Source organism: Lepus europaeus, chromosome X, assembly GCF_033115175.1.
Source record: "Lepus europaeus isolate LE1 chromosome X, mLepTim1.pri, whole genome shotgun sequence".
NCBI lineage: Eukaryota > Metazoa > Chordata > Mammalia > Lagomorpha > Leporidae > Lepus > Lepus europaeus.
In genome coordinates this window covers 31,389,570-31,414,583 of record NC_084850.1, presented here as the reverse complement: position 1 = coordinate 31,414,583, position 25,014 = coordinate 31,389,570, and the positions used below count along the sequence as shown (strand labels likewise).

General features: G+C 38.0%; 1 protein-coding gene across 1 annotated transcript in view; it reads right to left on the bottom strand.

Annotated features, from left to right (window-relative positions):
* The window catches only part of TENM1 (teneurin transmembrane protein 1), an 893,298-nt gene that overhangs the window by 564,671 nt on the left and 303,613 nt on the right, over positions 1 to 25,014 (bottom strand). The gene's annotated exons all lie outside the window — the stretch shown is intronic.

Genomic DNA, 25,014 nt, shown 5'->3' with positions numbered 1-25,014 from the left:
ACAATCTCCCAGGTGCAGCCTAGTATCTGCATCTCAAACACCCTGCTCCCTTCCTCAGGTCTGATAACATTTGCATCCATAAAGTCCTTTGTTTCAGACCTTCAAGAGAAGTTTTCTATTTACATCCAAAAAGCCCTTTGTTCCAAGAGGAGCAGAGGTGGGGAAGCAAGACCCATCTCCTTAAAAACCCCCAGCCTCAACCAGACGGCGCTCTCAGCTCTCTGCATCTTTGCTGAGCCGCCCGCCTGGCCTGGTCAGGTGTAACCTCTCCACTCAAACCTCCCTCCTCCCTCCCCCCCCCCCAGTCTCTCAGGCTGTGTCTGGAGAGGTGCCCATCCGTCCTTACAGATGTTCCTTCCTAATAAACCTTGCTGTTTTACCTCCCACTACTCTCTGTCTCACGCCTGAATTCTTTCTTGCGCGAAGACAAGAACCCTGCAATTTCTCCGGTAACAGGATGACTGGGGGTGTGAGCTTACCCTACAGTAATCACTTCATTATGTATACATATAACAATATAAGTATATCAAAACGTAATGTTGTATACCTTAAGCATATATAAAAAGAAAAAAATCAAATGCAAAATGTGTATGATCTGCAAAGGACTATGTAAATATAAGGTAGTACTGAGACCACTTCAGGCCCTAGAATAATTCTAGACAATGAGTTCTGTTTAAATATCAAAATTCAAAAAATCAAGAGTGAATATTGAACCACTATTGAAAAGGCTAATAGGGACTATCAAAAGGTTCACAGAAAATGCATACTGTGAAACAACTATGCATGGATCTCAAAACTGTTTTGCATCAAAATAGAATTTTAAATATTAAAATATTCATTCATTTTAATGTCAGAGGAAGAGAGAGACAGGTAGACACCTCTCATCTACTGGATCACTCTCCAAATGCCTGCAACAGTGTGTGCCAGGCTAAAGCCAGGAGTGTAGAGATCAATCCAGTTCTCTAAGGTAGATAGCAGGGACCAAGTTTCTTGAGCCATCATCTGCTATCTCCCATGGTGCCCATAAGCAGGAAGCAGTATAGAAATTAGAGCCAGGATTCAAACTCAAGGTCTCTAATTTGAGATGTGAATATCCCCAAGTGGCATCTTTATTTTATTTTATTTTTTTAACTTTTATTTAATGAATATAAATTTCCAATGTATAGCTTATGGATTACAATGGTTTCCCCCCATAACTTCCCTCCCACCCGCAGCCCTTCCCTCTCCCCTTCTATTTACATAATGATTCACTTTCAATTCTCTTTACATACAGAAGATCAATTTAGCATACATTAAGTAAAGCATTCAACAGTTTGCACCCACACAGAAACACAAAGTGTAAAAATACTGATTCAGTACTAGTTATAGCATTACTTCATATTGGACAACACATTAAGGACAGAGATCCCACATGAGAAGTAAGTACACAGTGACTCCTGTTGTTGACTTAACAATTTGACACTCTTGTTTATGGTGTCAGTAATCACCCTAGGCTCTTGTCATGAGTTGCCAAGGCTATGGAGGCCTTTTGAGTTCACTGACTCTGATCATATTTAGACAAGGTCATAGTCAAAGTAGAAGTTCTCTCCTCCCTTCAGAGAAAGGTACCTCCTTCTTTGATGACCTGTTCTTTCCACTGGAATCTCACTCACAGAGATCTTTCATAATAGGTCATTTTTTTTTTCCAGAGTGTCTTGGCTTTCCATGCCTGAAATACTCTCATGGGCTTTTCAGCTGGATCTGAATGCCTTAAGGGCTAATTCTGAGGCCAGAGTGCTATTTAGGACATCTGCCATTCTATATCTGCCATTCTATGAGTCTGCTGTGTATCCTGCTTCCCATGTTGGATCGTTCTCTCCCTTTTTGATTCTATCAGTTGGTATTAGCAGACAGTAGTCTTGTTTATGTGATCCCTTTGACTCTTAGTCCTATCATTATAATCAATTGTGAACAGAAATTGATCACTTGGACTAGTGATATGGCATTGGTACATACCACCTTGATTGGATTGTATTGGAATTCCCTGGCACGTTTCTAACTCTACCATTTGGGGTAAATCTGATTGAGCATGTCCCCAAGCTGTACATCTCTTCCCTCTCTTATTCCCACTCTTATATTTAACAGGGATCACTTTTCAGTTAAGTTTCAACACTTAAGAATAATTGTGTATTAATTACAGAGTTCAACCAATAGTATTAAGTAGAACAAACAAAAAATACTAAAAGGGATAAAGTATTAAGTGTAACCACTGCACCAGAAGCTCACTCCAAACATCTATTTTATTTCTATTTTCTATGAATATTTTGAAGTATCCTTGTATCTTGAATATAATTCTAACCAAAGGGATGGTCTTGTTGACATAAAATAATACCTATTAATGCAAATTGAAAATTGTTATTATGGCAAATAACCATGTATTTCAAATAATAAGTGTTCCACAAATTTGACAAAAAGAAAAGGACAACAATCGTTTGTGGAATCAGGAAAAAACAATTTATAGTAATATTAGATTAAGGGAGAATCAATTTCTGTACTATCTTCTGGCTGAAATAGTCTCACAAAGGAAGGCTTCCTTATAATCTTTGGCTTAGTGAATTAGGAAATAACTTATTAAAATTCTTCAGAAATATATTCTAGGGTGTGGGACTGTAGTCTTTTAATGAGACTACTCCAAAAACTTTGGTAAAGAAAATCTTTAAAGTGGCTCCAATGCAAACTTCTTTTGTCTTTCACATAAGTCAGTTTCACGCCAAACATCAAATGTAAATGACAAACTCTAGCTTTGTAGTGTGCCTGGAAATGGATATGGAGCTCCTCTTAAAGCTTCTGTTTTCAGGAACTCAGAGAATACTACTCAAAACATTTTTCAGGGATAGAAATAAATTTTCCAATGATTAGACACTGAGTAAATAATTCTTTGGATATTCATCAGGAACTTCTAAATTTGATTTCCATTTATAGGAAAACCATTGCATTCTGGAGAAGATTTCTACTTCTAGCAAGGTAGGGTGACAGTAACCAAATGTACTCTCTTGCCTAAAATGAAAACAAAAACAAAAGCGCAGAAAATATATGAAACAACAATTTTCAGACACTGAGCAAAAGAAAATGAAGGAAAGTGATTCTTTTTTTTTTTTTTGACAGGCAGGGTGGATAGTGGGAGAGAGAGAGACAGAGAGAAAGGTCTTCCTTTTTTTTTGCTGTTGGTTCACCCTCCAATGGCCGCTGCAGCCAGCGCACTACGGCCGGCGCATCACGCTGATCCGAAGCCAGGAGCCAGGTGCTTCTCCTGGTCTCCCATCCGGGTGCAGGGCCCAAGGACTTGGGCCATCCACCACTGCCTTCCCGGGCCATAGCAGAGAGCTGGCCTGGAAGAGGGGCAACCGGGGTAGAATCCAGCGCCCCAACTGGGACTAGTACCTGGTGTGTCAGCGCCGCAAGGCGCAGGATTAGCCTGTTGAGCCACGGCGGCGGCCAGGAAAGTGATTCTTGAGATATGGCAAACAAATGAGATAAGTCCTATGAGTGCTCTAGCTTACTGAGGCTGTCCAGTGGGGCTGGGGTTCTGTGGCCCCTCAGACATAGGTAGATGTCCTTCACACTCAGACTGTCAGCTGTGGTTGGTAAGCTTGTTTCCAGACCTGCAGGCATCTCCCCTACTATAGCTTCTTGTGCTGCACATGTGACTGTGCGGTTTTAAATCACATCTTCAAGTTAGTTGCCATCTTCCACCCAGAGCTAGCAAAGGAGGAGGCTGAGCCCCTAAGGAGAAACAGGCTGTCTCCAAGAGATACCTGCTATCTCCATTAGCCCCAAGCCAATCAACATACCATATGTGAAACCTCCGTCCAATGGACACCCCCATAGAATGACCCAGTGAAAAGCTAGTAATGCCTTAAAAACCCTGGGCACTTCCTGAAAGCCAGTGTCCTGTTCGGGAACTCCACCTAGTCTCCTCTCATATCGGATGCTTTGCTGCCGCTTGCCAATCAAATAAAAGTTTTCTACTTCTTTGCAAATTGTTTCCTGGCTTTTTATTTCTACACTCAGCTGAGGAAAAGAACCCACGAGACTCACTCCAGCAATCACCCTCCCCTCTGCGGCCGGTAACACTTACCGCCTTCAAACCGTGTAAGCCTTAGTACAAGGATAGGGCACGTAGGTGCCCCCGGGGTGAGAAGATGGACCTAGAAATCCAGGAAGAACAAGCCAACTAGAATCTGCAGTACAAGGGGACTCAAGAAGAATTACACAGAAAAAGATTTCCAGTGGGTTCTACCTCTTAGTATTTACCAGAGAAATGTAAGCATGTGTCTATTCAGGGAATTGCATGAGCAGCTTACAACAGTTTTACCTGCAAGAGTCAGAAGTTGAAAACAACTTGAAAGCCCATCAACAGGCAAAAATAATTACAAACTCTAGTACATCCATATCACGGGAGGCTACTGAGACATAAAAGCATTACTATTTTTACTATTACTAATATTATACACAGTGTACTATTACTATATATTGCTACATATAACACATAGAACTTTCAAAATATTTACCCTGAATTTAATAAAGTAGACAAAATGTCTACATACTATATGCTTCCATTTATGTAAAATTGCAGAGATTGCAAACTAATCTAAGCAGATCAATGGTTGCCTGGGAGTGTAGTAGGTAGGGACCTGGGGTTAGAAAGGCATTGCAGGCCGGCGCCGTGGCTCAATAGGCTAATCCTCTGCCTTGCGGCGCCGGCACACCGGGTTCTAGTCCCAGTTGGGGCGCCGGATTCTGTCCCGGTTGCCCCCCTTCCAGGCCAGCTCTCTGCTGTGGCCCGGGAGTGCAGTGGAGGATGGCCCAGGTGTGCAGTGGAGGATGGCCCAGGTGCTTGGGCCCTGCACCCCATGGGAGACTAGGAGAAACACCTGGCTCCCACCTTCGGATCAACGTGGTGCGCCGGCCGCAGTGCGCCAGCCGCGGCGGCCATTGGCCTCCATTGGAGGGTGAACCAAGGGCAAAGGAAGACCTTTCTCTCTGAAGACCTTTCTCTCTGTCTCTCTGTCTCTCTCCCTGTCCGCTCTGTCAAAAAAAAAAAATAAATTAAAAAAAAGAAAGGCATTACAAAGGAATTCAAGTGATGCAGGCAAGGAAGTAGCAATATAGGAAGGACTTGAAGTTTGCCAGCCATGGTCAAGCCACTTGATTGCCCCAATCAGCTGTGCTGCAGCCCCGGGCAGTACAACAGCCAATGTGTACTCTAAAACCACCACCCGGTTCCTGTGCCAGCTGAACAATTTGCATGCTCTGTGAAACCCTCTCCCCCACTGGAATTCCATGTAGCAGAAACCACAACTTATTCCAGGTTGCAACTTAGTACCAGTGACAACTAGGTATATCTAACACATCTGCAGGGTGTGTCCCCATGATGACCTTTAGATCATTTAAATAACACTACCATGGAATAGAACAGGGAGGAGGAAGAAGGGTGGGAGTGTGGCTGGGAGTGAAGGTAGTGTGGAAAGTATCACTATGGCTCTGAATCTACATGTAAAATACATGAAATTTGTATACCTTAAATAAAATTTAAAAAAAAAATTATAATGTAACATTACCATGATCGACACTCTAGCTACCACCATGCACGTGATGCCATGACACTTTTGAGATTTCCAAAAAAGGGCCTGGAAATGGGTGGTACACAAGCCCTGCTCCCAAATTCCACCCCCTTTGAATATTCAATTAAGCTCCACTCCAGGCATCATCCACTATGCCTTCAGTTGTATAAAAAGATGCCCCCAAACCTTGTTGATTGAAGATCACTCTTTCTCTTCCTTGCCTGCACTTATTTGTTAAGCATATACTCCTGCTTCAAATCAGTCCTATTTCTTAGCTCACCTCTATCTTTAGCTCTACCTTGAATTCTTTCTGGTGTGGAGAGAAGGACTTGGACCAAGTCCAGGGGATACCTCACAACAAAAGAATACTTTTGGAAATGATAAGTGGTGATATTTTCAAGGGTATAAACAGATGCCAAATTTAACAAACAGCACACTATAATTATGTACAGTTTATCGTACATTAGTTATAACTCAATAATTTTTTTTTAGAAAATACATAGGAAAGAAGAATGTTTTCTTCTTGCCTAACTTAAATGTCACATTAGAACACTGGGGACAATGAGAAAGTATCATGTTTGATAACAGAAAAACCAATCTGTGTTCACAAGCTGCCATGAATAAGGGAAATGACAGATAATTTCTTCTTGAATTGCCTGCCATTTTGCTTTCACTCCAATGGAAGCAGCAAAGCTCAATTATGGACACAAAATCCTGAATGTTTAGATTTTTATAGACTGGTGCTAATATTACCAAAAATTAAAATTAATCCTTAGATGGCAGAAGGAATCACACCAGTCTGGGCCAACAATAAAGTCTTATGGCAAATTAGGTAGACTCAAAGATATCAATGACACATGTTTGTCATTTCTACCTTAATAGGTCTTGTCTTTGTTTTATGTCTTTGTTTTATTCTTTATGTCTTTCATAATCCTTGATAATCTTTCCAAATAGATGTTACTTTATTCAAAGAAGACTAAATGAGATCATATCGTTAACAGTGACAATATAGCCCTACTATTTAAACAACCCCTAAATCTTTCTCTCAACCGTGGAAGGTTAATAATGTCTCCTTTGTTTTCCATTAATTTCTACAAGGGCTCTTTAGTAGCATACTTTAGTCAATGGCAGAATGTGTTATCACAAACACTGGCATAGTATTCAAACACTCTTGTAATCAGGATCAGTTATGACCTCCTTCTCTAGTATAGTAGATCTGAACTGATACGATTATCTTGAGAGTGGTGTTTACATTACATTCCTATCATTACAAACTCCTATTTAGAAGTAGTGGTCATTCTCCATCAGCTTAGGAAACTAATCTATCTCAGTTACCTGTAAATTCACTTGCAATTGAATAAGTATGAGATTTTAGCCTTAACCATTTGGACTAGTAGTTCTGATTTCAAAGCACACATTCCTCAGTCCTGAGGCACAAGTGGGTGGAGGTCAAGCAACCTAGGAGCATACAGCTAGTTTTACATATTAAAAAGAAGAAAGTAAATCTACATATAGACTTAGCATCTTCTGGGTACCAGGCCCTGAAACACACAGTATTTCATAATCCTTACAGTATGCCAGGTGAAAAAGGTTATTCTCCCTGTTTTTCAAATAAAGCAACTGAGGCTCAGAGAGATTAAATAAATTGTCCAAGGCCACATAGATACTAAGTGGCAAAGCTAACTCAGAACAATTTTAACACTGACTTCTAATCACCTCATACAGCATATGAAGTTATAAGTAGCACATTCAAATTCACAGCCTTGTTCTCATCTGTGCAATGTGCATGTGGCTGATGCTAGAATTTCCTGCTTCTTGCCTCCCAGGTTTCATTCAGCTTGCTGCTGTTCCCATCTGGATTTTCACAGCCAATCACCAAAATCCTTTAAGGGATATGGCAGCCAAGAGACAATGGGCATTTTCTCTGTCACTGACAATATGAAGAGATCCTTAAAGTATGCATATATTATCTCCTTGTTCTGATATGAATTGAACACAATTTATACTTCATTTTGAAGTATTATTCTACTTTGTACTCATTCTTGTGGATTCACTTCGCCAACGTCATGTCACTTTGACTCACTGAAAACAACAATGATATTTTGGAGCATATTCTATGCTTCCAGACAACACAAACAACATCTGTGTCTGCAGGCAGACAAATAAAAGAAAATGTTGGCCTCTCCTGTGTTTAGCTCCCTAGCACAGAGCAGCTGCCTTGAGGAGTTTTTTGAAATTATTTAACAACATTAACAAAAATGAGAGGAATATTATTCATTGGGAAATGTGTGTTGGAGTATTACTTCAGCACATTATCACCTAGCCAGAGGAGACAATCAAATCAAAATTGGGGAGCATTTCATGTTTACAAGGCAGCAGCATCTCAAGCTAAATAGATTGAACCTAAATCTATAAGCTGCATTATGAGTTTTACATATATCACAGCACACCAAGAAAGCTTTGACTTGAAAATATTCTACAGTTTCTGGTTAAATGTTCAAGAACATTTTTCTTTATTTTAAATTTATCAAGGAAGTATGAAATGAGATAAAGACGTGTTTCACTTTAGTTCACATAATATCACTTAGTGTTAGCACTGTAGGAGATGTATGTAAAATGCATTTTCCAAAACCTCTCAAAGCTAGAAAGCAAATAAAAATAACAATAACATTAGTGTTTGCAAATTGGAAACTTAAGCAGTCCAAACTCTTATTAATGTTGCCCTAAATAATTAATTTGAACAAATTAACATTTCAGTAACCTTAAAAATGGACAATCTACACAGATGAAAGCACATTCAGTTTACAGATTTTGGAAGAATGTGCATGTCAAACAATCTATGAGGACTGCCCAAGGATGTTAACAACATACAGGACAGATGTAATACCAGTCTATATAATGCCTGGATAGTTGATTCCATTTGTTCCCCAAATCATCTTGTTAGGTGAGAAGAAACACAAATAACCCAACATGTAATTTGGTATTTTATTAACAACTGCTTGGCTAAATTTTTACTTTTGACATAACTACTTAGATTTGTTACTGGTTCCAAGGTTTGTCCTAGACACAATTCTTAGATCTGTTCCTTTTGCCCATCCACTACCCACTAGCCTCTCCTACCCAAAGCCAGTATCCATAACTTTTAGGGTATCACTGTCTTTTCCATAACCTTAACTCCATTTGTTTTTTTCTCCTTTCTTGTTCAAACATTCCTTTTTCATTGTCTGTTGCCCAAGAGCATAGCACTGTGCAAGTGAATTCGATAAATTTAAGCAAGGTTTAGTATATTTTATCTTCCCAAACTTTTTATCAGATTCTATATTATAATTTTAATAGAGTACTTCAAACTTTAGTTTTTATGTACTCAGTCCATAAGTTATTCAATAAGCAATTACTGGTCACCTACTATATGATATATACCATGATAAGATAAAGAGAAGCATACTTTTACCTAATTTCATACTTCCTTGATAAATTTGAAAGAAAGGAAAATGTTTCTAAACATTCAATCAGAAACTGTAGAAGATTTGCAATTCAAAACCTTTCTCTGTGATAGGTATAAAATTCTTAATGCAGATTAGAGATTTAGGGTCAAATCAGGCAGATTAGAGAAAAAGGGAAGAAAATATGCTCTGCCCATGCAGGACTGAGAATCCAGTGCAGATACAGAAATGACGACAGGACAAGAAGTGCCATGGCAGATCTATGCATAAAGGGTTGTGAAGTTCATGGGGTGTGAGAAACTCACTCTGTTTGAAAGACTGAAATAGATTCCAGAGAAGAGTTGATATTTTGAGTTGCATCTTAAAGGATGCCTATGCCTCAGGCAGGTTGAAAGGTGGGGAAGGGTAGGAGGAAGAGTATTTTTAGCAGAAAGTAACATGTGCTCAAAGGCAAAGACGTGTACAAAGGAATGGAGAATTTAAAGAATAGCAACTTTTTTTCTGTAAGGAAGTAGGATGGAACTAGTTTTCAAAGGGTCTATATGTCATGTTAAGGACTTGGTTCTTATATGGTTCAAATCAGATCCCATACTGCTTTCTGTTCCTGTTTGTAGTCATTAATCTGAACACAAGTAACTAAATTGTAAGAATTCATCCAAGTCTACAAAGCAGACAAGAAATTATACAGCTATGGATTTTAATTCAGAATATGGTAACATTTATTCATTTAGGAAATACTTTAATCATCTAAAGACAAAGGTGTTTTTCCAGGAACTAGGGAAAAAGCAGTGAACAAAACAAAGATGCCATCATGGGAATCATATTCTAGTGGAAATAAATTTGTAATAATGTTGTTAAGACAAAATTCAGTATCAGAGCCACATGGATTTTCATCTGTATACTAATCTGTGATATTATCTGTGCAACTTACCTGGGTATTAATTTAGGGTTATTCTAGATGGTCAGGAAAACTGAGCACTACACAAAATTATTAACATAGGACTTTAGTTTTTTTAAAATTTTACTTATTCATTGGAAAGTCAGAATTACAGAGAGAGAGGGAGAGACAGAGAGAAAGAGAGATCTTCCATTCACTGGTTCACTCCCCAGATGGCCACAACGGCCAGGCCAAATCCAGGAGCCAGGAGCTTCTTCCAGGTTTCCCACATGGGTGCAGGGGCCCAGCCATCCTCTGCTGCTTTCCCAGGCACATTAGCAGGAAGCTGGACTGGAAGTGGCACAGCCAGAATTCAAACTGGTGCCCATATGGGTTTCTAGCACTGGAGACAGAGGCTTAACCCTCTGTGCCACCAGGCTGGCCACAGGAATTTAGTTTCTTTCCACCCAAATAAAAAAAAGCCACGTCAATTCTGTGTATCCTCTACTATGGGGAGTTGAGGATGCTGGAAAATTGTGCAGAAATACCCCACATTTGGCTCAGTTCCCTTTGTTTTCAGAAGGTTTTTTGGTCAAATACTTGGAAACTTACTATCTTGGAAGAGAGGAACAGGACAAAGGCAGGAAAAGAAGGATGTAGGGAGTGTTTCAGTAGAATGTCTTTTTTTTGGGGGGGGGGCAGGGCAAGGTGTAGGAGGAGGAGCTTTTCTAGCCAAATAGACACTACATGGAACACTGTAACTACCTGAGCCTTCAGAGATGGTGATGTAGTGTAGGGTGGGAGGAAAGCAGGGGGGAGTGGGATCAATCCATAGCTTATATTTATATGTTGTATCAACATATAAATGTCCAGTGTGGATAGAGTATATTATATTAATACCAAATAATTTTTGTTCAAAAAAATTCCAAATCTGGGCAGGATTATTTAAAACAGTCCACTTCTGAACAGTTTACTTTTAGTATTAGGCTAAAATTATACAAAGCTAATTTTCATTCATTGAGGAAATCACTTTTATTTCTTAACTTTCATAAAATTCAAATGGGCCTTAGGAGAGATGTGAAAAGAAAACTAACTGAAAAGGCAATTTTGAATTCTAATATAAAATTGAAATAAGAATCATCTATTAGTATTAAAAATATCACTAGATTCCATGGCCATATTTTAACAATAAAATTATAAGAATTATACATTACTTTACAATAAAAATCAGTTTAAAACGTTAAATATAAGATGGGAAGCATTGGCATGTGAAAGCTGGCAAAACACCTATCATACATTTTTTTCCTAGTATGGTCACTTAAAAGATAATGGATTTTTATAAGTGGAAGTAGCAACAAGTATCTACTATACACTTAAATATATTTCCAGTGTGATTTCATAAATACACATTTTGTTAATATAAATAAATAAAATAAATCAAACTTCCATATTCCCTCCCAAGTCTCTTCATATTAAAAAAAGAAGGAACATTCTTGTTCTCTTGGAAAGGTGACAGAAAACTTCTTAGCGCAGAGTTACATTAGTGTGGGAGCTAGAGTGCCATGAAACCCCTGGAAGAGGTAATTTACTAAAAGTGCCCCTTACTAGTTTGAAGAGCGAATGCGCTTCTCTCCCCTAAAGTGAACGATTTCTTTCTTTTTACTTGCCAGTAACATAATGACCAATATACAATATATGATATACATACTATGAACAATGAATCCTCTTCATAAAACATTAATAAGAACTTTTCTCCCTCCCTTCTTCCCTCCCTCCCTCCCTCTGTGTGTGTGTGTATTCATAAACAGAACTCATACAATGTAAGTTTTGAACTTAACTCATGCTGTATGAAACATAAGAGATTGGCTCCAGTGGAATGTTCTCTAAAACCAGAGGCCAAGCTCCAGCAAGGGATATAAAGGGCAAATTTATGGCTGCTTTCTGAAGTACAGAAGATGGGAAATCTTATTATAGTAAAAAGCAAGGAGAAACAGACATGTTTTTACCAATTTTTGTATTCACTAACTTGTCACATTATCCCAGCCACTAGCTGTCATATTAAATTATCGTACCTTTTGATCTCCACAAATTTAAAAACACTGATGGCAACAAGAGCCACAACTAACAGTCATTCTAGTGTTGACTGTGTGCTAAACACTGTGCTATACAAATCCCACACACTGTTTACTTAACACAGTAACTCTCTGAGGCAAGTATGATTATCTTGGATTGACAAATGAGGAAATTGACTTTGAAGATGATAAAATACTTAACCATGGTCGTCACCATTGCTGGTAAGAGACAAAGTCACAATTCAAATCCACTTGTCAATATTTGACACCTTTTGCTTCTAATACTATTTTGTAGCAGAAAGGTGTCCACGCACTTTGTGAAAAGTAAACAGATCTTTTTCTACATATACAGCTGGTAGTGGTGGCGAGAGATAACCTGATGTAATATGGATCTCTAATTTCAAGGAACTTAATTTTTAGTTATAGAAACAAGTTGAATTCCCAAATACATGGCAGAGTATATTCGTGGAATTTAAGGAGTTATTTGGACAATAAGCACTAGGAAAAAGCCCAAAGGAGAGGAAGATTGGGATGGAAAAGCATGTCTGCAGTGCATCTTGTGGAGGTGGTAGATCAAGCTAGGATTTAATGAAGGGGGAAAGTTTGACTGAGAAGAGCAGAGTCTAGATTCTGGTACTTTGCACCAGATTTGTATTTCAGAATTTATTCCATAGACAATAGAGAACAACCAAAGGCTTGAGATAGTTCAGAACAGCCTATCAGAATCTACTAGTATCCCAATCACACATGTATTTTTCATTTCACCCTGCTATTTATTAACAAATGTCTTTATTTTCATTATCTCGAGACCATGCATGTGATCTTACCAATATGACTATCACATTTTGGAATTACTGGCTCACAGTGATTCCCTGTGATCATGCCTATCCTATAATCTCCATTTTTTTTAAAAAGAAAACATTCTTCTTATCCCCATTTTAGACTTGTGATCTGAAAAGAATCTTCTACCTTTCTATTGTAGTCTTAGCCACAGTGATTATTTTTTTTAAGACAGGCAGAGTGGACAGTGAGAGAGAGAGACAGAGAAAGGTCTTCCTTTTTGCCGTTGGTTCACCCTCCAATGGCCGCTGCGGCTGGTGCACTGAGCTGATCCGATGGCAGGATCCAGGTGCTTCTCCTGGTCTCCCATGGGGTGCAGGGCCCAAGCACCTGGGCCATCCTCCAATGCACTCCCTGGCTACAGCAGAGAGCTGGCCTGGAAGAGGGGCAACCGGGACAGAATCCGGCACCCCAACCGGGACTAGAACCCGGTGTGCCAGCGCCGCAAGGTGGAGGATTAGCCTATTGAGCCGCGGCGCTGGCCCCACAGTGATTATTTAATGGTTGAATATCTGATCTAATCTGGGTGAATCATACGGCCCCACATGTTATGGCCCGAATGTCCCCTCAAAAGTTCAAGTTAAAAATTAAGTGCTATAGTAACACTATTAAGAGATGACAGCTTTAAGAAGGATTAGGTCATGAGCATTCTATCCTCATGAATAGGTTGATGCCATAATAGCAAGAGTGGGTTTGTTATAGTGTGTGTGTGTGTGGGGGGGGGTGAGGGGGTAACAGGAGAAGTTCAGCTCACACTCTCTCTCTTGTTCTCTCTCTTTCTCTCTCCTCACCTCCATCCTTCTTTTAGTCCTTTCATCTTGTGATGCCTTCTGTCATGTGATAGCAATGAATAATGCCAGCAACTTGATACTGGACTTCTTAGTCTTCAGAATTGTGAAGCAATACAATTTTATTCATTATAAATTACTGAATCTGTGGCACCAACTGATAAAGACCACCATAGATTGGTCCAGATATTGGTATAGCACATAGGCCAGGCCAATCCAGGCTTGTCCTCAGGTTTTTGTTTTTTTTCTTTATTTTTTAAATCTTTACTGGAAGCAGGCAGAAGAAGATCTATTTCCTTTCAGTTAGCTAGGCTGTAAGTCTGACAGCCCATTGCAGTCAGTGGCAACTAGATGTCCATCTTGTGCTTAATGATACCAACCTGGAGATAGAGTTTAGGCGTAGGAGGGACTCTTGGCAGTGTTCAGTACCACGGCTCCAGCCTTTGCTGTAGCTTTTGCTAAGATCATGTCCTGATTTGTTCTAGGGTTATATGAGCCAAAAACTTTTTCATGAACTAGAGAGAGTCCAGTTTCCATCATTTGCTTTGCTATCTAATCACATTGTATTTTACATTTCCTGACATGTTTTGACTCTGCTAAACTCTGTTAATGCATTCACTCTCTGGAACTTTCTGTTCCTTCCTACTACATTTGTCAACTCAAATGGCTTTATCATATGTATCAAATCAAAGTGATTTGGTCATAATTTGTTCATCACACTTTTTCTTTGACAGGCAGAGTTAGTCAGTGAGAAAGACAGAGAGACAGGTCTTCCTTTTCTGTTGGTTCACCCCCCAAATGGCTGCTATGGCCAGTGCGCTGCGCCGATCCAAAGCCAGGAGCCAGGTGCTTCCTCCTGGTCTCCCATGCGGGTGCAGGGCCCAAGCACTTGGGCCATCCTCCACTGCCTTCCCAGGCCACAGCAGAAAGCTGGACTGGAAGAGGAGCAACCGGGACAGAATCCGGCGCCCCAACCAGGACTAGAACCCGCTTCAGGCAGAGGATTAGCCTAGTGAGCCGCGGCGCCAGCCTATCACACTTTCATGGTAACCATGTAGTATAAAGGCTTAAAGTTTTCTATACTCTGACATTCTCTCTGTCCCTAGGGATGTAATAGAAAGCAACCATGCAGCTTGTAAGCTTTAAACTCGGTTTCAATTTGATGCTTGCTTCTTAGCATAGGTTAATCAAGCAAAAACCTTATCTATGTTCCTTCTTTCTACTCAGACTCCCCAGCTAGATTTCATGTGGTAGTTTGGGTTGTCTCTGAAATACAGGAACAGATATTTACATGTAGCAATTAGGAAGGGGCAACAACACAAAGGAGTTGCTGAAAAATGGGCTGAGAGAGTAGCCAGCTTTCTAACAGAAGCAAAGAAAAGAGTCATGACTGGGCTCAGAGTGTGAAGAGAATTCCAGGGACTGGTGCTATGGCATAGCAGGTAAAGTGGCTTCCTGCGATGCCAGCATCCCATATGGGCGCTGGTTCGAGTCCTGGTTACTCCACTTCTGATCCAGCTCTCTGTTATGGCCTGGGAAAGCATAGAAGATGGCCCAAGTCCTTGGGCCCCTGCACCCATGTGGGAGACCCAGAAGAAGCTCCTGGCCTCGGATTGGCTCAGCTCCAGCCATTGCAGCCAACTGGGGAGTAAACCAGCAGATAGAAGGCCCTCCTCCCTCTCTCTCTCTGCCTCTGCCTCTCTGTAGCTCTGCCTTTAAAATAAACACATAAATCTTTTTTAAAAAGAGAGAATTCCGATATACTGTGTTGTCTAAGCAACTAAAATTGAAAAGGTCTAATTTAAGCCAGTGTTAAAGACAATAGGGAATGGACAATCAGTAAGTGCCTACTTTGCACCAGACACTACTAAGGCCTTTGCATGCATTTCCCTTGTAAAGCTATAATAATCACAATGGCTCAAAGAGGTAGGCATTATTCACTTTACAGATGAGATAAGAGAGTCAAGTAACTCGCCAAGGTAAGGAACATTGCCAATAAAAAGTGGAGATAGAATTTTATCACAGATGTGCTCCTATCTACACTAGGCAAGTCAGATCTTTAGATACTTATACTCCAGCTACATCTATCCTAACCATTGTATGCATTTTATCCTACATGCATTTCCTTGCATGGAAAGCTCTACTTCCCCTTGACTGAGTGTTGAAGTCCAAGCTCTCTTTCAAGGCTCACTCAAATCATTACTTTTTAAAGGCCTGCTGAAGCTGGAGTTAATCAGCCCCTTCTCCATTGTTCCACAGTCCTCTGTTTAGTCATTTATTCTGATACACATTATTGCATGCTTTGTAGTAGTTCTTTGGTTTGTCTGTTTCTTCTATCGCTAGACTTGACAGAGAGGTAACAAGGAATATGCAAGTATTTATACTTTACAGCATCCATAATGTTACCATTTATTTAAAGTGATATCATGATGTCCTTCAAATATGATTGCAGGATAAATAAATTATGGCAGAGTCATACAATGGGATACTATATAACCTTGAAAGTAAATGATTTATCTCCATACTAAACTAATGGAATTTCGCCAATATAGTATTGTGCACAAAAGCAATATCCAGAAAAATACATATGACTCTATTTATAAAAATTTGAAAATATGCAAAACTAAACAACATGTTGTTGAAGGATGCATATGTACATGGTCTAACTATTTTTAAAAATGAGGAAATGAAAACACAGTTCAAAATAAGTCATACCTGGTAAAGAAGTGAAGGAGGAGGGTTCAAATCTGGAAAGATCATACAGAGGGCCAAACAGTACTAGTAAGTAATGTTCTCTTTCTTAATAAGTGAGGTGCTGAATACATAGAATGTTACTTATTGGATTTCAACAGACCAACATTTGTAACAAATTGGCTTTTTTCCCTCTAGCCTTTTATGATGAGGAAGAAGTAAATGAAAAACTAATCCTTTCATTTCAAGGATGCAATCAATGGGAGTAGCTACCAAGGGCTTTTCTGTAGTGAAAAATAAAATTAAAACAATTTTGCATCAGAGTGGCCTGGGTTTGAATCCTGACTACAAATGAAGAACTTGTTCCTATTAAGGTTTCAGAAAAAAGAGAACAAATATACAGAATGAAGAATGTAAGACACTTAAGATAGATAGTTGTAGCATGAAGGTTCAAAAATGTTTCCTAGATATAACACTGGTAGAAATGAAGTCATTTCATAAAGATTTTCAACAAAAATTGAAATAAAAAGTTATGACTAATTCTGTATCAAATATTAAGTATTTTTTGAGTACCATTCTCAGAAATGATAATACAAAAGATTGTGATATTTTACATTTCCACCAATAGTAGACACAAATACTTGCTTCCACATATTCTCGCCAATAGTGTATGTTATTGATCTTTTTTCCTTTTGCCCAATTAGTGAAAAAAATTTCATTATATTTGTATTTTATTCATGTGTATTTATACTTACACACTTTCATTTAAACACATATTCAAACATTTACTGGTAATGCATAGTTTTTTTCATTTTTTTATAGAATGTGCTCTTAATATATATTGTATTTGGTATGTATCAAATAGTATATTCTAAGCTATTTCTTTCCCCCTTACTGTTGGTTATGGATGTAAATCTGTCAGGGTTTTTTTTTTTTTTTTTGCCTTTATAGGTTCTGTTTCATGCTTCACTTGGGAAGACCTTCAATGTAACAAAATGAAACCAAAAAAATACCTCCTATCCATTTTCCCTTAATTCCACTCCCTTTAGCTAATGACTAAATAATGCTATCAACTCCAGCTCCCTCTGACACCACCAAGAGATCAAATCCTTTTTACTCACCAAGAGCTGCTGTTGCTTTTTCTCTCTTTCTATCATTTATACTATATAGAATATTTTAGAAATTATTAAAAAGTTCTTATAACAATTCAATAATAAACATGTTCATAAAGACGAAATAACTTCCTGTCTGTCTCCTTCAGTCTTTTCAGAAGGCAAATGATATAAATTGTAGAGTTTCTTTCCTTACCTGTATCTAAACACACATTAATATCCACAAATATATAAACACATATAAAGAGGATTTCCACTTATTTTTATGAACATGGGATTTCTTATATCATACTATACTTATTTCCCCTTTCTTCTCACTCCCAGTCCATTGTTGAAATAGTTTACTATATTCAGTTATAAGTTTGTGTTATTTAATATGGCAACCACTAGTCTCATGACTACTGAGCATATGAAATGTGAATTAGTAGCCTGAATTATAATGTGCTTCATGTATAAAATATATATGAGATTTTTAAGAATTGGTATAAGAATGCAAAATAGCTCATTAATAATTTTTGCATTTAGTAATCAATGAAATAATATTTCAAGTATTTGAATAAAATAAATTATCTTCATCTGTTTCTTTTTACTGCTATATAACATAGTATACTATATGTATATATCTACTATATAATGCAAGCCATAAATATAATTTATATAGTTATATATGTATATCCCCCTTTATCCATGAGGGATATTATCCACGACTTCAGTGGATGCTTGAAGCCTTGGATAGTACTGAATACTATAAATACTAAGTTTTTTCACTATATACACATCTATTATAAAGTATAATTTACAAATTTTACACAGTAAGAGATAATGAGCATAAAGCAGAATAATTACAATATATAGTAATTTAAACATCACTTTCACGTTTTTCATTTAAAGGAAATATTTTATGGCTTCTCTTTGACATATCCAGCCTGCTAGCATCACTCCTCTTGGACTTTGGAGACATTATTAAGGAAAATAAGACTTACTTGAAAACAACCACTGTGATATCACCACCGAATGATAACCAAGATGGCTACTAAGTGACAGAAATACACTGCACAGGGGGGTGAGTCATATCCCAGTTGGGAGAGGAGAATAGCACAAGATTTCACCATGCTACTCAGCATGTTGCACAATTTAAAACTCAGGAATTGTTTATTTCTGAAATTTTCCATTTAATATTTTTGGACCATGGTTCATCAAGAGTAACTAAAACCATAAAAGAGACAAACTACAGAAAATGAAATTGTAGATTAAATCCCTACTATATTTTCATTGGACAGCTCTTTACTAGAATGCTATTACATTTCCTTTGTAAAATATTTTTCCTGTTTAGAGACTTCTAGTTTGGTACTTTATCTTAGGCAATCTGCCTTTCCCGTTAGTTAGTTTTCCAGAGAGCCAGGTTCATTGCTTACCATTGCTTCGTCTCTGCTCCTGAGATAGTAATTCTGATTCCTGTATTGTTTGGTTGAGCTTTTTCTCAAACACTCTTGTCAATAGAGTATGAGAGTGATATATTTTTTTGAATTCCTGCATGTCCTCAAACATCTTTCTATGATCCAAACAGCTAAATGATATCATGATTGAGTAATAAGATAATTTGCTTATGGTACTCTTCTCTTGGAAATTTCTAGATTCTATTTCATTGTCTTCTAGTTTCCATATCTTTCTGCTAGGGAGTCTGCAATATTTTCACTTAATTCTTGGAGTTAAGTGTTAAGTTCTTGGAGTTAAGTTCTTGGAGTTAAGAGTTAAGTGTATGTTTCAGTGTAGAACAATGTACCCCTGTTCTATGCATTTTATAGATCAATTTTGGCTTTCCTAATTTCACATTTAAATTTTGTAATTAACTTCACCTTTCATCTTTATTAGTTTTGTTTGACTATTGTTTGTTAGTTGAAACTTTTTTTTAACTTTTATTTAATGAATATAAATTTCCAAAGTACAGCTTATGGATTACAATGCACCCCCCATAACTTCCCTCCCACCCACAACCCTCCCCTCTCCTGCTCCCTCACCCCTTCCATTCACATCAAGATTCATTTTCAATTCTCTTTATATACAAAAGATCAGTTTAGTATATATTAAGTAAAGATTTCAACAGTCTGCACCCACACAGAAACACAAAGCATAAAGTACTGTTGGAGTACTAGTTATAGCATGAAATCACAATGTACAGCACATTAAGGACAGAGATCCTACATGAGGAGTAAGTGCACAGTGACTCCTGTTGTTGACTTAACAAATTGACACTCTTGTTTATGGCATCAGTAATCACCCTAGGCTCTTGTCATGAGTTGAAACATTTTAAAATTATTTCTTTAAACTCAATGCTATAAAATATCCTTTGTTTATGGTTTTACATATATCCTGGAGGAAGTAAAATCATTTGTGCTTATTTTAAGTAATTTTATATTTGTTTTGATTCCCACTTTATCCAAAAGTTATTTATAAAAGCTATTGCATAGTTTCAAGGTTTTTAATTTATTTTATCACGTTTTAATTATAGATTTCTAGCTTTATGAAATTCTTATCAGGGAATGTGACCTGTCAGTTCTCCACTTGAGCATTTATTAAAGTTTTCCTTGTGGCAATGTACATGATTAATGTTTGTACAGGTTTCAGGGCCATAAGATATGAGTGTGTATTCTTTGCCATTAGTCTATAATTTTATAAATTCATCAATATATAAGATGAGGCTTCATAATTATTCAAATTCTTTGTATTACTTGTTTGCTTCTTATCTTTCAAAATTCTGAGACTTGTGTTCCACAATTGTCATTACAGTTTAATCAGATGTTTTATGTAAAATTCTAAATAGTTATATACAATAATATTTAATTAATTAATCTCTTTAACATTCTATTTCAATGTATTTAGCCTTACATGTCCATTTATTAAATATTAGTTATTAATCTGACCCAACTCTCTATTGAAAATTTCCTGGCATATTTTTGTTCATTCCCTTATTTTGAAGGATTTCTATAATTTGTTTAATGTTTGTCTCTTTTATGTTTATTTAGCTACAATTAATAAATCTGTTTTTTTTCTGGGAATAAAAGATGTAAACTATTTATATAGTGTAATAATTTATGCTTAGTGTATTTGTGGTAGGCAGAATAATCTCCCTGAAGAGAATATACCCAGGCCTAATCCTCTCAACATGTGACTGTTAGGTTGCATAGCAAATGAAGTTTGAAGATGGAATTAAGGTTGCTAATCATCTGACCTTAAGATCAGGGTTATCTGAGTGCACCTAATGTAATCAGAGGGGTCCTTAGAAGTAGTAGAGTAAGACAGAAGAGTCAGAAGTGATAAAGTGTTAGAAGATGGGTCAAAGAGATATAAAATTGCTGACTTTGAAGATGTAGGAAGAGATCATAAGCCCAGAAAAGCAAGAAACCTCCAGAGGCTGGAAAATGCAGCGAAATATATTCTCACCTGGAGCCTTCCCAAAAGAATATAATTTTTCCGACTCCTTGATTTTAACCTGGTGAGACTCATTTCAAACTTCTGACTTCCAAAATGGTAAGATAAAAAATTTGTGTCATTTTAAGCCATTAAATTCATGATAATTTGTTATAGTGGCAATAGAAAATTAATACAATATTATAAAATGTAGATAATAGTACATTTCCAAATTACTGAGGGCAGTGGATGGATAATGGAGAGAAGTCAATTAAAAATTAAATAAGGAAATTAATATTATTCTGTTATCTATTCTTCTTTCCATTTCCTTATTTAATTTTTGAAATGACTTTTTCTCTCTCATCTACTCCTCCTCAGCAGCAATTTGCAAATTGACTGGTATCTTTATTTTATATTTCAATCTAAATTAACAAAACCTTTCAGTCATAATTCCCCATTCCTTTTGCACTCAGAGTAATTGAAGTCTTACTATCCTTTTAATCTATGAGCAATAGATAACATGGAGATTATCCTCAGGGAGGGGGTGGCAGGAAATAGGTAAAATTTAATCTTATTTTCCTTTTGTCTTCTCCTTTTTATTGTCCCTTTCCTTTATCAGCAGTCCTCTGCTACCAACCAAGTACATAATGTTCAGTGCTTTCTACCATGTAGCTTATTCCTGGCATGACCTTCCTGGCAAATAGCTTATGCTCAAATCCAATTTTCCTCTTCTCCCCTATTAAGAGTAACCTGTTCCGTATCCTGTTCATTCATTCAAGGGCCATTGTATTTTGGTTTGCAAGCCGTGAATAAGTTCATGTTGTTAATAAATTCAATATTATTTATATATGGAACAACAACTTAACCTTTTCTAAGTGTTTTTGTTTTTCAGAAGGGGACAAAACAGAAAAAAATAACTCTTCAAGGCTGGAAACTCTAGGAATTGGGGCACGTTATATAGGAAGGCATTTGTAGTTGGGGCAAGGGAGGGGGCTCTGTGCCATACTGCAACATACAGTCTAAGTGAACGCCTATTCCACCCGTGTGAAATCAAACAAGTGACAACAGAGTATGAACCACCCAAACAAGCGAGATACTCTGGCCATGGAAGCTACTGTACCCCAGGGCAGCTTGAGGGCAACCACATGAACAGATAATTGGGCTTGTGAGCTGACCAAACAACTTGTACCCACACCGTTAAACAACTGTAATTCACATTGAATCTAGCAGAGATTTGATTGTTTACTCCTATAAAATTAAGTCAATAAAACTTAAAAATATGGAGAGTGAAAAAACATAATGTGGCATAGATATCATAGAATATGAATAAAAATTATTATACTGTAGAAATACATTTTAATAATCTACTTAAGAATATTTATACTTTGAATGATTTTCATGAGAGGTCTTTTCCTACTCTCCCTTCAGTATTATGACTGGATTTTCTCTTCTAAACCTATATTAGCTTAATAAATTATTTGGATTTTAAAGGCTATGGCGAATTATAGACTTAACTAAAACATGGACTTCTAAAGCGGCCTGTATGCTTCCACACTGACAGAATTTAACTACCATTGTGAATTACTTGTTAATTATGCTGTTTATATTTTATATGCATACTTGAGACTTTTATATGTTTAGGATGTTTCACTTCTTTCCTGCTTAAAGACTCTCCCCCTCCCCACATCCCCCCCTCCATGTGTGTGTGTCTGTGTGTGTGTCTGCGTGCACGTCCTGCACTGGGTTATATTTTAAAATGAAAAAAAGGAAAAGGAGGTAATGTATAGTTTTGATTATTGTTTACACGGTCATTAAATCACAAAAAATAAGCAAAATGAAAAACAAATGAAGAAAATCACTTAAATATAGCTAAGGCTTGCAAATGAATAGAGTTTACAACAGAGACTAAATTTTCAGCATTGATTCATAACTTTGGAATTGGAAGGAGATTTTCAGACTATGTTATCTAGTGGGTCACAAACTCAAATACTTACATAGGGCAAATAAGTAATATGAACGCGTGAAGTGGATCAGATATGATGATATGAATTGGTGGGGGCTGTGGAGATTGAGAAAATTCATGCTCTAAGAGATGGGTGATGCTACTCAAAGGTTGCTAGACTTTCCAGTATTTTGACACAAGTTGGAAATTGGTAATTATTTGGAAACCTCTTACTTTTAAATCTGGATAGTTAATACAAGTTTTAAAATATTACTATCCAAAATACATGTCTGTGAGAAACATAGGGTACCTGGGATGCCATATTTAAATCTCTGATTAAGTCTAACACTATTATTCTGTAGAAAATAATATGGAAACCTACAATAAGTCACTCAAGTGCTGGCCACATGTATTAAAGAGAAAAAAACATGGAATTTGAACTTGGGCTGATCTGAGTTCCAATTCTTGCTCTGTTACATTAACACTAGGTAATCTTAGTCATGTTTTAAAGAGTCTGCAATCCTCAATTTCCATTTCCTTAAAATGAAGAAAATACTACTTATTGCATAGCTACTTAGTATTTTAGGCATGGAAAGCCAAGACACTCTGGAAAAAAAAAAAGAAGACCTAAATGAAAGATCTCTGCAAGTGAGATCCCAGTGGAAAGAACAGGGCCATCAAAGAAGGAGGTACCTTTCTCTGAAGGGAGGAGAGAACTTCCACTTTGACTATGACCCTGTCGGAATAAGATCGAAGTCGGCGAACTCAAAAGGCTTCCATAGCCCTGGCAACTCATGACTAGAGCCTAGGGAGATTACTGATGCCATAAACAAGAGTGTCAAATTGTTAAGTCAACAACAGGAGTCACTGTGTACTTACTCCTCATGTGGGATCTGTCCTTAATGTGTTGTCCAATGTGAAGTAATGCTATAACTAGTACTGAAACAGTATTTTTACACTTTGTGTTTCTGTGTGGGTGCAAACTGATGAAATCTTTACTTAGTATATACTGAATTGATCTTCTATATATAAAGATAATTGAAAATGAAAAAAAAACTCAGTTTTAAATTGGAAATTGCATAGAAAATTAATCCATTTTTTATTTTTATTTTTATTTTATTTTTTTATTTTTGACAGGCAGAGTGGACAGTGAGAGAGAGACAGAGAGAAAGGTCTTCCTTTTGCCGTTGGTTCACCCTCCAATGGCCACCGCGGTAGGCGCGCTGCGGCCGGCGCACCACGCTGATCCGATGGCAGGAGCCAGGGGCTTATCCTGGTCTCCCATGGGGTGCAGAGCCCAAGCACTTGGGCCATCCTCCACTGTACTCCCTGGCCACAGCAGAGAGCTGGCCTGGAAGAGGGGCAACCGGGACAGGATCGGTGCCCCGACCGGGACTAGAACCCGGTGTGCCGGAGCAGCAAGGCGGACGATTAGCCTGTTGAGCCACGGCACAGGCCTTATTTTTTTTATTTTTGACAGGCAGAGTGGACAGTGAGAGAGAGACAGACAGAAAGGTCTTCCTTTTGCCGTTGGTTCACCCTCCAATGGCCGCCGTGGTTGGCGCGCTGCGGCCGGCGCACCATGCTGATCCGATGGCAGGAGCCAGTTGCTTATCCTGGTCTCCCATGGGGTGCAGGGCCCAAGCACTTGGGCCATCCTCCACTGCACTCCCGGGCCATAGCAGAGAGCTGGCCTGGAAGAGGGACAACCAGGATAGGATCAGTGCCCCCACCGGGACTAGAACCCGGTGTGCCGGCGCCGCAAGGCGGAGGATTAGCCTAGTGAGCCGCGGCGCCGGCCGAAAATTAATCAATTTTTTAAAAATATCATGTAGGATCTCTGTCCTTAATGTGCTGTACACTGTTATTCAATGCTATAACTAGTACTCCAACAGTATTTTTCACTTTATGTTGCTATGTGGGTGCAAACTGTTGAAATCTTTACTTAATATATACTAAACTAATCTTCTGTATATAAAGAGAATTGAAAATGAATCTTGATGTGAATGGAAGGGGAGAGGGAGTGGGAAAGGGGAGGGTTGTGGGTTGGAGGGAAGTTATGGGTGCGGGGAAAGCCATTGTAATCCATAAGCTGTACTTTGGAAATTTATATTCATTAAATAAAAGTTAAAAAAAATAAGGATATTATGTAGCAAGTGCCCATGGTAGATCTCAACACATAGGAAATATCAAGTATTTGTACATCTTTCCGCCACTCTGTTGTCCCTACCTTGATTT